This window comes from Mauremys reevesii, linkage group 12, assembly GCF_016161935.1.
Source record: "Mauremys reevesii isolate NIE-2019 linkage group 12, ASM1616193v1, whole genome shotgun sequence".
NCBI classification, from domain to species: Eukaryota; Metazoa; Chordata; order Testudines; family Geoemydidae; genus Mauremys; species Mauremys reevesii.
Window position 1 is genome coordinate 22,699,739 of NC_052634.1, and position 11,452 is coordinate 22,711,190.

General features: G+C 57.6%; 2 non-coding genes across 2 annotated transcripts; one reads left to right on the forward strand and one right to left on the reverse strand.

Annotated features, from left to right (window-relative positions):
* The first annotated feature begins 524 nt into the window (after positions 1 to 524).
* LOC120376075 lies at positions 525 to 640 on the forward strand. The gene has a single exon (XR_005586997.1). It is a non-coding gene; the product is annotated as a U5 spliceosomal RNA (small nuclear RNA).
* Positions 641 to 1,886: 1,246 nt separating this feature from the next.
* LOC120376245 lies at positions 1,887 to 2,050 on the reverse strand. The gene has a single exon (XR_005587149.1). It is a non-coding gene; the product is annotated as a U1 spliceosomal RNA (small nuclear RNA).
* Between the last annotated feature and the right edge of the window lie 9,402 nt (positions 2,051 to 11,452).

Here is an 11,452-nt window from a genome sequence, read left to right on the forward strand (position 1 = left end):
AGCAGAGGCAGACCAAGCAGCAGGTACAACGCGGGGTCGCACCCCGGCCGGCAGATAGAATCTCATGTGCGAGATCCCGGCTCCTGTTACTTTGCAAAGTGTGTGCGTTTGCTCCGGGTTTTAGCTGTGGGCCAAGTGCCCTCTGGCTTCTCGTCCGGGCTCCGTCCTCCATGCGCCTGGGCATCAGCGAGACTGTCTCAGGAGAGCAGCTGCCCCATCCCAATCTCCGCCCAGCCGGGGAAGGAGCAGAGGCAGCCCGGAGAAAAGACTCCTTTGAGTGCCGGAGACGGCCGGGGCATCTTATTTGCATAGCCACAGTGCATTGCGTGCAGCGAAGCGAGTCCCTGGTCGAGGGGCTGGTTTTGCTCCCTGTGTCCCCGGTTTCGATGATCCAACTCGGGCTGCCAATCGGTTCAATTCCATTTCCTCTGAAAGCTAGCGGTGTAGCGGGCTGGGAGAGTAGTCACCCTGACTTTTGGGAGCGTAGGCGGTTGCCCCGGCAGCGCCTCTGCCACGAGTTCTACATACTCTGCTTTCTCTTCAGTTCATATAAATCTTTCGCCTTTTACTAAAGATTTCAGTGGAGAGGAATGTTGATGAGTTTGTACCCAACTTTTTAAGGCTTTGTTTTGGCAAAGGTGTTGCCTGCTGTGAGAAAAACAGAGGAGTGCTCCCTGAGCTGGTGTCATTGGCTGAAGCTTTTCTATAGTATGAAAAAAGTATAGTAGGGAGCACTTGGCATTGGCTGCTGTCAGCAGACAGGATACTGGGCTAGGTCTTTAACTTGGACGGGTAGCTGGGAAGACGGTCAATCAGACAGAACCCGTTTGACAAACCTTTCCATTTCCTTGCTATTGCCTGACTCCTTTAATTCATTTCCTTTGAAGTCAAATGAAGTCAAACCCTAAAGATTTCAGAACACAACTGCTATAAGGAGCCACGAGGGAAGCAATACAAAGTCAACCTTGCCTCAGAGAAAGGCAGTTAAACAATTTCTCTTTTTGAAAGCAGCATAATCTCCCCAAACGGAAGGGCACTGTTCCCGGAGAAGGGTCCTGGAGAGGGTTTTCCTCGTTGGTGCCGGCCATCCACCTCCCCGAAAGGCGGGAGCTAGGTCGACGGAAGAATTCTTCCGACCAAGGCGCGGACTGATGTAGCCGCGCCGATTCGTTCCCGTGCAGCCCAGGCCCGAGGGTCGGTGCGTGCTGAACAGTTAAGTCAAACAGCTCCGTCCGTCAGAGGTGTGCAAAGGAAAACCGCTCCTGGGCGACACGGCCACGCCGCCCTAACCCGCAGCGTAGCTAAAGGGCATTCGGGGAGGCGGTGGGTGGGCCTCAAGCGACGGAAAGCCCTCCTCCAGCATGGGGTTGTGACAGCCTAGTCTCCGTAGCGCAGACAGGGTGGCCACCAAGAGACAGGAACAGACAGCGAAAGCCAAAGCGGCCCCAGGGCAGGGGGCGAGGCTGCCTGTTGGACGAGGAGACCAGGTGGGACAGGTGTTTTGGACAGGCCGTACTCCTGTCAAAGGAGGAAGAGCCCGAGAAGAAGGGCCGGGCAAGAAGCTACAAGCAGGGAAAGAAGCAGAGCAGGCAGGCAGCTCCCCTTACAGCCAAGGAAGGCACCAGTCCAAGCCCCCCAAAAGCAGACTAGAGAGCAGATCAGCTGCAAAAGACCAGGGAAAGCCAAGAACACAGAGAGACCCAAGTTTCGGAGCTGAGCTTTGCTTACAAGGAGGAACGTGTGACAAAGATACCTAGAAGTACAGGGCCTGTGGAAAAGAGCACTCCCAAAGACCCAGACTAACAACTGCTTTCCTGAGAATCTGCTTTGCAGTGCACTAAGACTAAACAGTCCCCTATCAATTGTCTGTTGTTCAAACCAATCACCAGGGGAGAGCGCGAACACAGTTCCCTACTACCACAAATTATGCAGTTGAGTTTCCCGCATTTGGGGAAATCGCAGGGGTCAGCACACCCGCAGTGTAATAGATGAGCCTCACCCTGAGAAAACCACCTTCGTGATCATGGTATCTCTCCTGCCAGGTAAGTATGAGTTCCTGCCGCCCGGCCGCCGCCCGCCCTCGCTCGCCCCACACTTATAACACACGGGGCGGACCGCGCCCCACCGCCGGCCTCGCCCACACCGGCCCCCACTGCCGACAGCTGCCCCGACGCGGCCCCCGGAGACCGTCCCTTCCCCACGCCGAGCTCCCGGTGCCAAAGTCGGGCCCTGCATGGCAGCCTGCGTCCGCTCCCACGATGCTCTGCTCGCACACAGATCTGCATACCCGCTCACGCGGCTCCGCCCCTCTGCTCGGGCCCCTCCCCCTGCCCGCCCGGGCCGCCGCTCTTGCGTGCCCTGTAGGGGTTGCCTGGTCCCGTCCCGGGAAGCCAGGCCAGCAGAGAGACCACGTGGCCCACCTGCTGCTGGGGAAAGAGCGCAGCTTGCGTGTTGCTTCTCTGGGCTGGTCTACACTAAGGGGAAAATCGATATAAGATACGCAACTTCAGCTACGTGAATAACGTAGCTGAAGTCGAAGTATCTTATATCGATCACTTACCCGTCCTCACGGCGCGGGATCGATGTCCGGGGCTCTCCATGTCGACTCCGCCACCTCCGTTCGCGGTGGTGGAGTTCCGGAGTCGACAGGAGCGCACTCGGGGATCGATATATCGCGTCTAGATGAGACGCGATATATCGATCCCTGAAAAATCGATCGCTACCCGCCGATACGGCGGGTAGTGAAGACGTATGCTCTCTCTCTCGCTTGCTCGCTCTCTCTCTCTCCCCACCGGAAGTTGGTCCAATACAAGAATGGCCTCCCCTGCCTTGTCTCACGTCAGTTTCTCCTCAGGGCAGAAGGTCGGGTGTTGTCAGCCACTCTCCAGAAACTGGACGGCCACTCGATCCCTTTTGTTACCTGCCAAGTGAGGCTGAGTGCACTGGCAGGCAGGGCCACCCAGAGGGGGGGCAAGAGGGGGAATTTGCCCCAGGCCCCGAGCCCCACAGGGGCCCCCACCAGAGTTTTTCGTGGCCCCTGGATCAGGTTCCTTCACTCGCTCTGGGGAGCCTGGAAAACTCTTGCGGGGCCGGGCGCAGGAGCTTCTTCCGCTCCCAGTCTTTGCCAGCGGCTGGGGTCCTTCCACCTCGGAGACCCCCCAGTTTCAGGCGCCAGGCCCAGCCCCTGCCCTGGGCCCGTGGGATCCGGGCTGGGGGGGCATGGGGCAGAGGCAGCGCGGAGTGAAAGGGCTTCACCCCCCCCGCTGGGCCTGGGGGGCCGCAGCGGGGGGGGGGGGCTGAGCTGCCTGGGAGCAGCCCCAGAAGCGGCAGCCTGGGGCCGCGGGGCCTTCAACCCCCCCCAACCTGCCCCTGCAGTGTCCACCCCACCTGTGACCCTCCCGTCAGCCCCGCCCCCGGCATCCCCTCCCCCACCCTGTCCGCTCTGCCCGGCCTTTCCCTTCGCCCCCCCCCGTGCTCAGCACCCCGACCCCACCCTACTCCTCCCCGTCCTCAGCGCCCTGCCCCTAATTGCCTCCAGCCCATTTCTCCATGGCTGGGCCCCACTTTCCCAACCCCCCACTGCCCCAGTCCATCCCCAGGGTGTGAGTTTCCTCATCTCCAATCTCTGCTACCCCCCAACCTGCCGGCTTCCCCTTTTCAGCCACTGTGGGGTCCTCCAACCCGCCCCCACCCATCCACTCTGGGCTCTCTAAATCCCACATTCCCACAATGCACCTTGGTATCCCCACCTTCCTCTATCCCTTATCCCCCTAGTCCCTTCTCTTGGGTCCTCCTGGACACCTCAACCCACAGTCCGGCCCCCACATACATCCCAGTCACTCATTCACACGCTGAGCTAGTCCTTCAGGGGCCTCCACAGCCCCCCAAACTCCTCCATCCATGAGCCCCGTGGGCCTGTGGCCGGGAAGTGGGGGAAGCTCCCACTTTGGCTGGGCTGGGTGTGGGTGTTAATCTTTTCCTGGCTTGTGTGTGCTGAGCTCACAAAGGCTTTTTGCTCCCTCGGGGTGGGGGGTGGTTTTGGCCGAAGGTGACGTGGTTTGGTAGCCCTGTGGATGCTGCGTGGTGTCTGGAATGGGGCGTGTGTGTTCCCATCATGCCCCTTCCCCTCTGCCTGCAGAGCTGAGCACAGACAGGTCTGAGGAGCAGAGCAGGAGCTCTGGGAAGGAGAAGAGCAATATGAAGATGGTGTCTAAGACGAGGCCAGGTGACTTCTGTGGAGGGAGACATGCTGGACAGCGCCAAGGATTGAGGAGACAACCAGGTGTGAGCCCCGGGCTCAGATTTCTGATTGTAGCTGTGATGGCAGAATGGGAGGAGGGTTGAAGCCGGAGCCCTGGGATGCGGGAGTAGCGAGAAGAGGAGCCTCGCCACCATTGCTTTTTCTTTTCCTCTTGTGTTGTGTTTCATACCAAGGGAAAAGAAGTCGCGGGGACAGAGTCCAGCCCCGAGGTGAGATGGCAAGTGAGCGAGAGCAGTGACAGGGTGAATCCTGTTGATGCCAGGCAAGACCTGCCCAGCTGGGATGAGAGTAGCTGTCTCTGTCGGTGAGAGAAGTGTCTGGTTTGGGGAGGGCTCTGGTCACAGCCCCCCTGGCTCCAGGCAGGGACGTCCCGTTACCTGGGTGTGGGTTTCTGGACTAGCTGTGGCTTCAAGGGAGATGATGTTGCCATTTGCGGGGGCTGATCATCTCTCTGGCCAGGAGTGGTGTGTGCTCCCTAGCAGAAAGTTGGATCCATGAGGGTGACTCCCTGTTCTGAGTTTCTTTCTTCCTCTGAGGTTTCTCTCTCTGTGTTGGTCAACTTACACTCAAACTCTCTCTCTCTCCTTTCATGGACACCTGTCATGTTCAGTTGCCTTCATCCTCGTCCTCTGCTCCTCCTCCCCCAGTCTCCTATGGGCTCAGCTGGGTCTATCTGCCCACGGGCAAGGTCTCTGCCATACTGGGAAGGATGTGTCCTGCCTGCCAGGATAAGGGGGTTGCTCCTCCCACCCTCTATCTTCGGGGAGACCTCATTGCTGTAACTGGGTCACAGCATGAGTGGCCAGTCATGTATTTGGGGCTGTGGGGTCTGAGACTGAGAGGGGTGGGCGCGCAGTCATGGCTTTCGGCACAGGATTAGAGATGCCCAGAACCCCCCTTATCACCCGCTAGCTCCATTACTGCATCACCCAAAAGCCTCGCTCAAGGTCCACTATGCCTCCTTGTGCTGGGCACTGCAGGGCCAATCAGAGGGACAGCAGGATGCATGAGGAAATAGATGAGTGTGTGAGGCAGATGGGTGAAAGGGTGTGTGTGGCATACTTTGAGGACGGATGGGGGGTTGACGGTTGGACAGACAGCGGGACAGATGGAGAGCTGCAGGGACGGATCGTGACATCACAGGCTGGACTTGTGATGGGTTCAGCTCATGGCCGCTGGCCCTGTCATCTCCTGCCCCCATCTGCCCGTCTGACTCTGCCCCTGTCTCTCGCAGGCAGCACTCAGCAGAGTCTGGCCTTGTCGTTACACTGGTGCCACATGCAGTGCACACCTGTGTGTTATGTGCTCCTGGAGAGCTCAGGCAGGGACAAGCGTGCGGCTCACGGCTCCTGAACCAGCAACTCCAAAGCCTGCCACAGATCTCCCCCTCCTTGGGCAGCAAGACCCTGGCCGTGGGGTTCCCTGTCCCTACTCGCTGCCAAAGCAGCCTGCTCAGCACAGAGACCGAGGTCACCTACCTCCACCCAGCCTCTAGCTGGAGCTGCTCCAGCCCCGAATTGCTGGTATCCAGCCTGGCCGGAGTTGGTGTGATGTCCTAGTGGAGTCCGTTCTTTCTCCCCGGTAGATGACGATTTTCCCCACTGCAGTTAGTTGCTCTTTCTCTGCTTCCCCATAGACCCTCCCCAGTGATAATGACCCCTGCTGGCCAGGCACGGGAGTGTCCTGTAGGTGCCTTCTTGTAGGAGCAGTGACTCCTGGTGGCGAGGGGCAGCAATGCCTGGCTTGTATCCCCCCTAGCATTGCTGCAGCGACCCCTGGTGGCCACTGAGGGCAGTTGCCTATGTGACCCCACCACTGCCATTGCGCCTGTGAGCGCTGGTGGGTAGGTGAGGCAGGGCCCTGTATGTATATCAGCCATTGGGGCAGTGCCCTCTGCGTATCCCACTCTCATCTCGGTGACTCGTGTTGTCCCAGTGGGGCAGTCCCCTGTGTGTATTTACTCCCCCAACCCCTGCATTGGGCCAGTGAGCACTGGTAGCCAGAGGAGTCAGTGCCTGAGGTGTGTTCTTCACCTCCCCCAAGGTGGCAGGGTGCCTGGGTGGCCGTGTCAGGCACTGCCCTGGGTATCTTCCAACCCCTTTGTGGCAGTGATCCCTGCTCCTGGTGTGTGTCACTCCCCCACTAGGGATGTGCACTGGTGGCCAAGTATAGCAGTGCCCTGTGTGTAGCCCCCTCCCCACCCCAGGGTGACCAGATAGAAAGTGTGAAGAATCGGGACAGGGTGGAGGGTAATAGGCACCTACATAAGAAAAAGCCCTGAATATCGGGACTGTCCCTATAAAATCAGGACATCTGGTCACCCTATCCCCTCTACCCCTGTGCCAGATATGGCAGGCACTGATCCCTGGCATCCCCGTGGGGCAGTGACCCCTGCTGGTCAGGTGGGGCAGTGCCCTGTGTGTGTGTGTCCCCCCTATTTAGGTAGTGACCCCTGGTGGCTAAGTGAGGCAGTGGCCTTTGATTTCCTCTTCTCTCCCCAGCCCCCTCTCTCTCTGGGGTAGGGCCCCCAGTTGGGGCACTACCCGATGTGTATCTCTACTAATTGGAGCAGTGACCTCCCCGTGGTGCCCTGGTGTGGCAGTGCCCTATTGGTATCTCCCTCCCCCTCTCCCAACACCATTGTGGTAGTGGCCACTTCAGGCAGTGGCCTGTTTATCACCCCCCCCCACCACCACCATTGCAGCAGTGCCCCCTGGTGGCCATGTGCAGCAGTGCCCTGCATGTATCCCTCCCAACCATTGCTGCAGTGACCCCAGGTGCCCAGTTTGAGTAGTAGCCTGTGTGTACCTCACCTCTTGGGGCAGTAATGTGTGGGGCCAGCTAAGACAGTGCACAGTCTGGTGACCAAGTAGAGCAATGGCCTGTATGTACCATCTCCTCTGGAGCAGTGACCACTGGTGTCTTGGTGCTAAGATGCAGCCACCTCTGGGTTACATGGTGTGGCTGTTTACAGGACAATGGGGACAGGCCGCCCCATTCCAGGAAGTAGGGGACTGTCTGGTGTTCGGGGCAGAGCGTTCCACCTTCTATTGAACTGTGATGCTCTGAGCACCTTTCCCCTGCATGAAGAAGACCCTGTGTGGCTCCAAAGCTGGTCCAGTAACAGGTATCACCTCACCTGCCTTGTCTCCTGGTATTCTGGCAAGTGTCCAACTTCCCCTTCGCTGTTGGTCCTCAAACCTCTTCCAAGCAACCCCCCTACCCAGTCCCTTAAGCTGCCAAACCTCCCCTGGAGCCCAACCCTGGCGGGGGAGCACCCCACCTGAAAACCCTACGGCACCATGGGAGTGGTAGTGTCCACTGCCTCCATCTCCCACCAGCCAGGATGGGCCCCACAGCACCATGGGAGTGAACGTGTCTCCTGCTTCCATTTCCTGACAGCCGCTGCCAGGCCCAGCCCAGACTTCCCATTTCTGGTGCGAGGTCGGAAGCAGATGCTGCCATGAGGCGGTGCTGGGAAGGGTGGTGCTGGTGTCAGGAGAAAGCAGGAGGAGTAGGTGGGGTCTGTGCTCCTGCGGGGAGGTGCTGCCCTTGCTGTGAAAAGGCCCCACCCTTAGGGGAGATGTCATCTCCCTGCCCTGCCACGCTCTGCACCAGCCCCTGCTTGTCACGGGAGCAGGGCTGGCTCCAGGCACCAGGGTAGCAAGCAGGTGCTTGGAGCGGCTAATTCAAAGGGGCTGCCCGTCCGGTATTGGGGCAGCACGGCTGGGTCTTTGGTTTGGCGGCGGGTCCCTCATTCCCTGTCTTAGTCTTTGAGCTGCTGCCGAATTGCTGCCAAAGAGGAAGGGAGGGAGGACTCGCCGCCGAACTGCCGCAGAAGCAGCAGTGTGGTTGAGCTGCTGACGAAGAGCCACAGCTTGTCCTTTCCCCCCCTCCTGCTTGGGGCGGCAGAAAAGCTGGAGCTGGCCCTGCACAGGAGAAGCAGGCGCCAGTCTGTGGAGCTGCAGCAGGGAACCCCGCAGCAGGGAACCCCACAGCCCAACGCCTGTCAGGCGCCCCCGTTCTCCATGCCCCTAATCCCTGCTGCCCCCCCACCCATCAGTTATAGAACAGGAGGCAACTTAACTTCTGCTCACTGTTCCCGGTGGGACTCTAACAGAGCGCAGACCAGAGCAACTTAACTTCCAATCCCTGTTCCCTTTATAGACGCACAGTCAGAGCTCTCACAGGCTGGGCAGCAAGGAGCTGATGCCGTTTGTCTCACCCCAGTGGGTATTGCAGCCCTTAGTATAGAGGTTTGTTCTTTAAACATGGGGTCAGTCTCCTGTGGGGTTGGGCCACAGGAGAGCCCCATGCCCCTTCCTGTGCTTCTAACCCTGCACTGTTCACCCTGCATCCTCCCCACACCACTAACCCTGTGCCCCCCTCTGGCACCCCAACCCCTGCCTCCTCCCGCACCCATAATCCCTGCACTGTGCCCCCTTTTCCCCTAACCCCTGCACCCCCTCCTGTGCCCACTTGGGGAAACTGACCTGGATGCACGGAGTAGCTGGCATTGCTGCTCGCTCCCCCCGCCGCCCCCCCCTGCTCGTCCGCACATCGCTAGGGGGCTGTGAGAGGGGGGCAAGGAGCAACATCAGGGCTCCCTGCATCCAGGTCACCTTCCCCACCTGGGCTGCTGCTCTCTGTCCTCCCCTTATGCAGCCCAAGTGGTGGGGAAGGTGACCTGGATGCCGGGAGCCCTGATGTCGCTCCTTGCTCCCCCTCACAGCCCCCTAGGGGGGCATGGAGGAACATTGGGGGGAACAGTATCCGCTCATCACCGCTCTCTCCCCCTTCTCTTCCCCTCCCTCCCCCCATGTTCCTATGCCGGGAGGGAGCAGGGAGAAATCTGGGCACCACCCCAAGCAGCACTCCCCTGCCAGCCGGGAGCAGTTTCTGACTTTACACCAGCAGCACAAACCTCTCTGCTACTGTACAGCACCGCCCTTGACCATGGTACCCCTGGGCAATTCCCTGGTGGCACCCACCCCTAAGGCTGGCCCTGGCTATGGGCTGCAGAGGGAGTGACCAAACCAGGCGGCCATGGAGAGCTCCAGCCCCTGCTCTCCCCTCCCAGCTTCTAGCAATCAGAGGCCAGGGACATGCTTCCATGCTGATGACAGGTACTGCTCAATAATGATCCAAAGTACAGGGGCGGCTCCAGACCCCAGCACGCCAAGCATGTGCTTGGGGCAGCATGCCGCGGGGGGCGCTCTGCTGGTCCCGGGAGGGCGGCAGGCGGCTCCGGTGGACCTCTCGCAGGCGTGCCTGCGGAGGGTCTGCTGGTCCCGTGGCTGGGGTGGAGCATCCGCAGGCACATCTGCGGGAGGTTTACCGGAGCCGCTGGACAGGCGACCGGCAGAGCGCCCCCCGTGGCGTGCCACCGTGCTTGGGGTGGTGAAATGGCTAGAGCCGCCCCTGCCAAAGTACATTCATATTCCTCATCTGAGTCAGATGCCACCAACCGAAGATTGATTTTCCTGTCTAGTGGTTCAGGTTCTGTACTGTTCGCATCAGAGTGTTGCTCTTTGAGGACTTCTGACAACATGTTTCACACCTCGTCCCTCTTGGATTTTGGAAGGCTCTTCAGATTCTTAAACCTTGGGTCGAGCGCTGTAGCTATCTCTAGAAATCTCACGTTATACTTTCTTTGTGTTTTGTCAAATTTGCATTGAAAGTGTTCTTAAAGTGAACAACATGTGCTGGGGCATCACCGAAGACTGCCATAAAACGAAATATATGGCAGAATGCAGATAAAAATCATGGAGCAGGAGACATACAGTTCTTCATCAAGGTCTTCAGTCACAAATTAATGCATTATTTTTTTAACGAGCGTTATCAGCATGGAAGCATGTCCTCTGGAATGGTGGTTGAAGTATGAAGGCATATGGATGTTAGCATATCTGGCACGTTAATACCTTGCAACGCTGGCTACAAAAGTGCCATGAGAGAGCCTGTTCTCACTTTTAGGTGACGTATATAAGACATGGGCAGCATTATTCTAGTAAATGTAAACAAACTTGTTTGTCTTAGCGATTGGCTGAACAAGAAGTAGGACTGACTGGACTCTAAAGTTTTACATTGTTTTCTTTTTGAGTCCACTTATGCAACAAAAAAATCTACATATGCAAGTTGCACTTTAATGATAAAGAGATTGCACTGCAGTACTTTATATTTTACAGTGTAAATATTTGTAATAAAACTATATATAGTGAGCACTGTACACTTCGTATTCTGTGTTGTAATTGAAATCAATATATTGAAAATGTAGAAAAACAAAAATAAATTTAAATTGGTATTCTATTGTTTAACAATGTGATTAAAAGAGATTAATCGTGATTTTTTTAAAGTTAATTGTGTAAGTTAACTGCGATTAATTGACAGCCCTAGATTTGAATTTTTCTGTCACATGCAGGACAAGCTGGAATAGCTGTGTCTATTGGGTTTCCGGGAAACCCAAAGCCCGCCCCATGCTAACGCATCCCCCCCCCCAGCCTAAGGGGAGGTTCCACAGGGCCTCAGAAACCCACTAATTGCGGGGGACAACTAATAAAAGAACAGGGACAGGAGTGCGGTCAAAGGGTCATAAGAAGGGAGCCTGACGGGGACACTGAGCAGAGAAGCAGAGAAGCAGCCCCCACTGCTCCTCGAAGGCGTCAAGGGAGCCAGCGGATGCCGCCCAGAGGAACTCTGCCCGGATACGTGAACGGACTAAGGATCAGAAACAAGCCCCACAGTCGCAGGAGCCTGGGGGGAATTGTGCTGTGAAATGGTTTCCTGTTCTGACATGTCCCCAATTGCCCTTTTTGCCCTAACAGGCTGCAGCGCAACATCCATGTTTTGCTCCAGCTCATTCCGTCCTCCCAGGGGCCGGGGAAGGGAAATGGCTGCGGTGGAGCCAGTTGAGGGAGGGATTAGCAGGGAGTTGCTGGCGGGTTCCCTTGGCGGGGAGAAAGGGCAGTAAATACATAGGGGGTGGGAACTTCCAGGAAGGTTGGTCTGGGTGGGAGAGGGCAGGAAATCCCCAGGGTGGGGGACAGGGTGTGACAAACCTGCTGGGATTTGTTTACTGTGAGGCTCCAGCATTTCTCAAATGTGGCCAGCAGGGGCTTTTATTGTGGCCACAGCCTCCCGGGCTGTAACTGAGGGAGTCCGGTGGGGCTCAGGCTTCAGGCTTCTGCTCTGGGA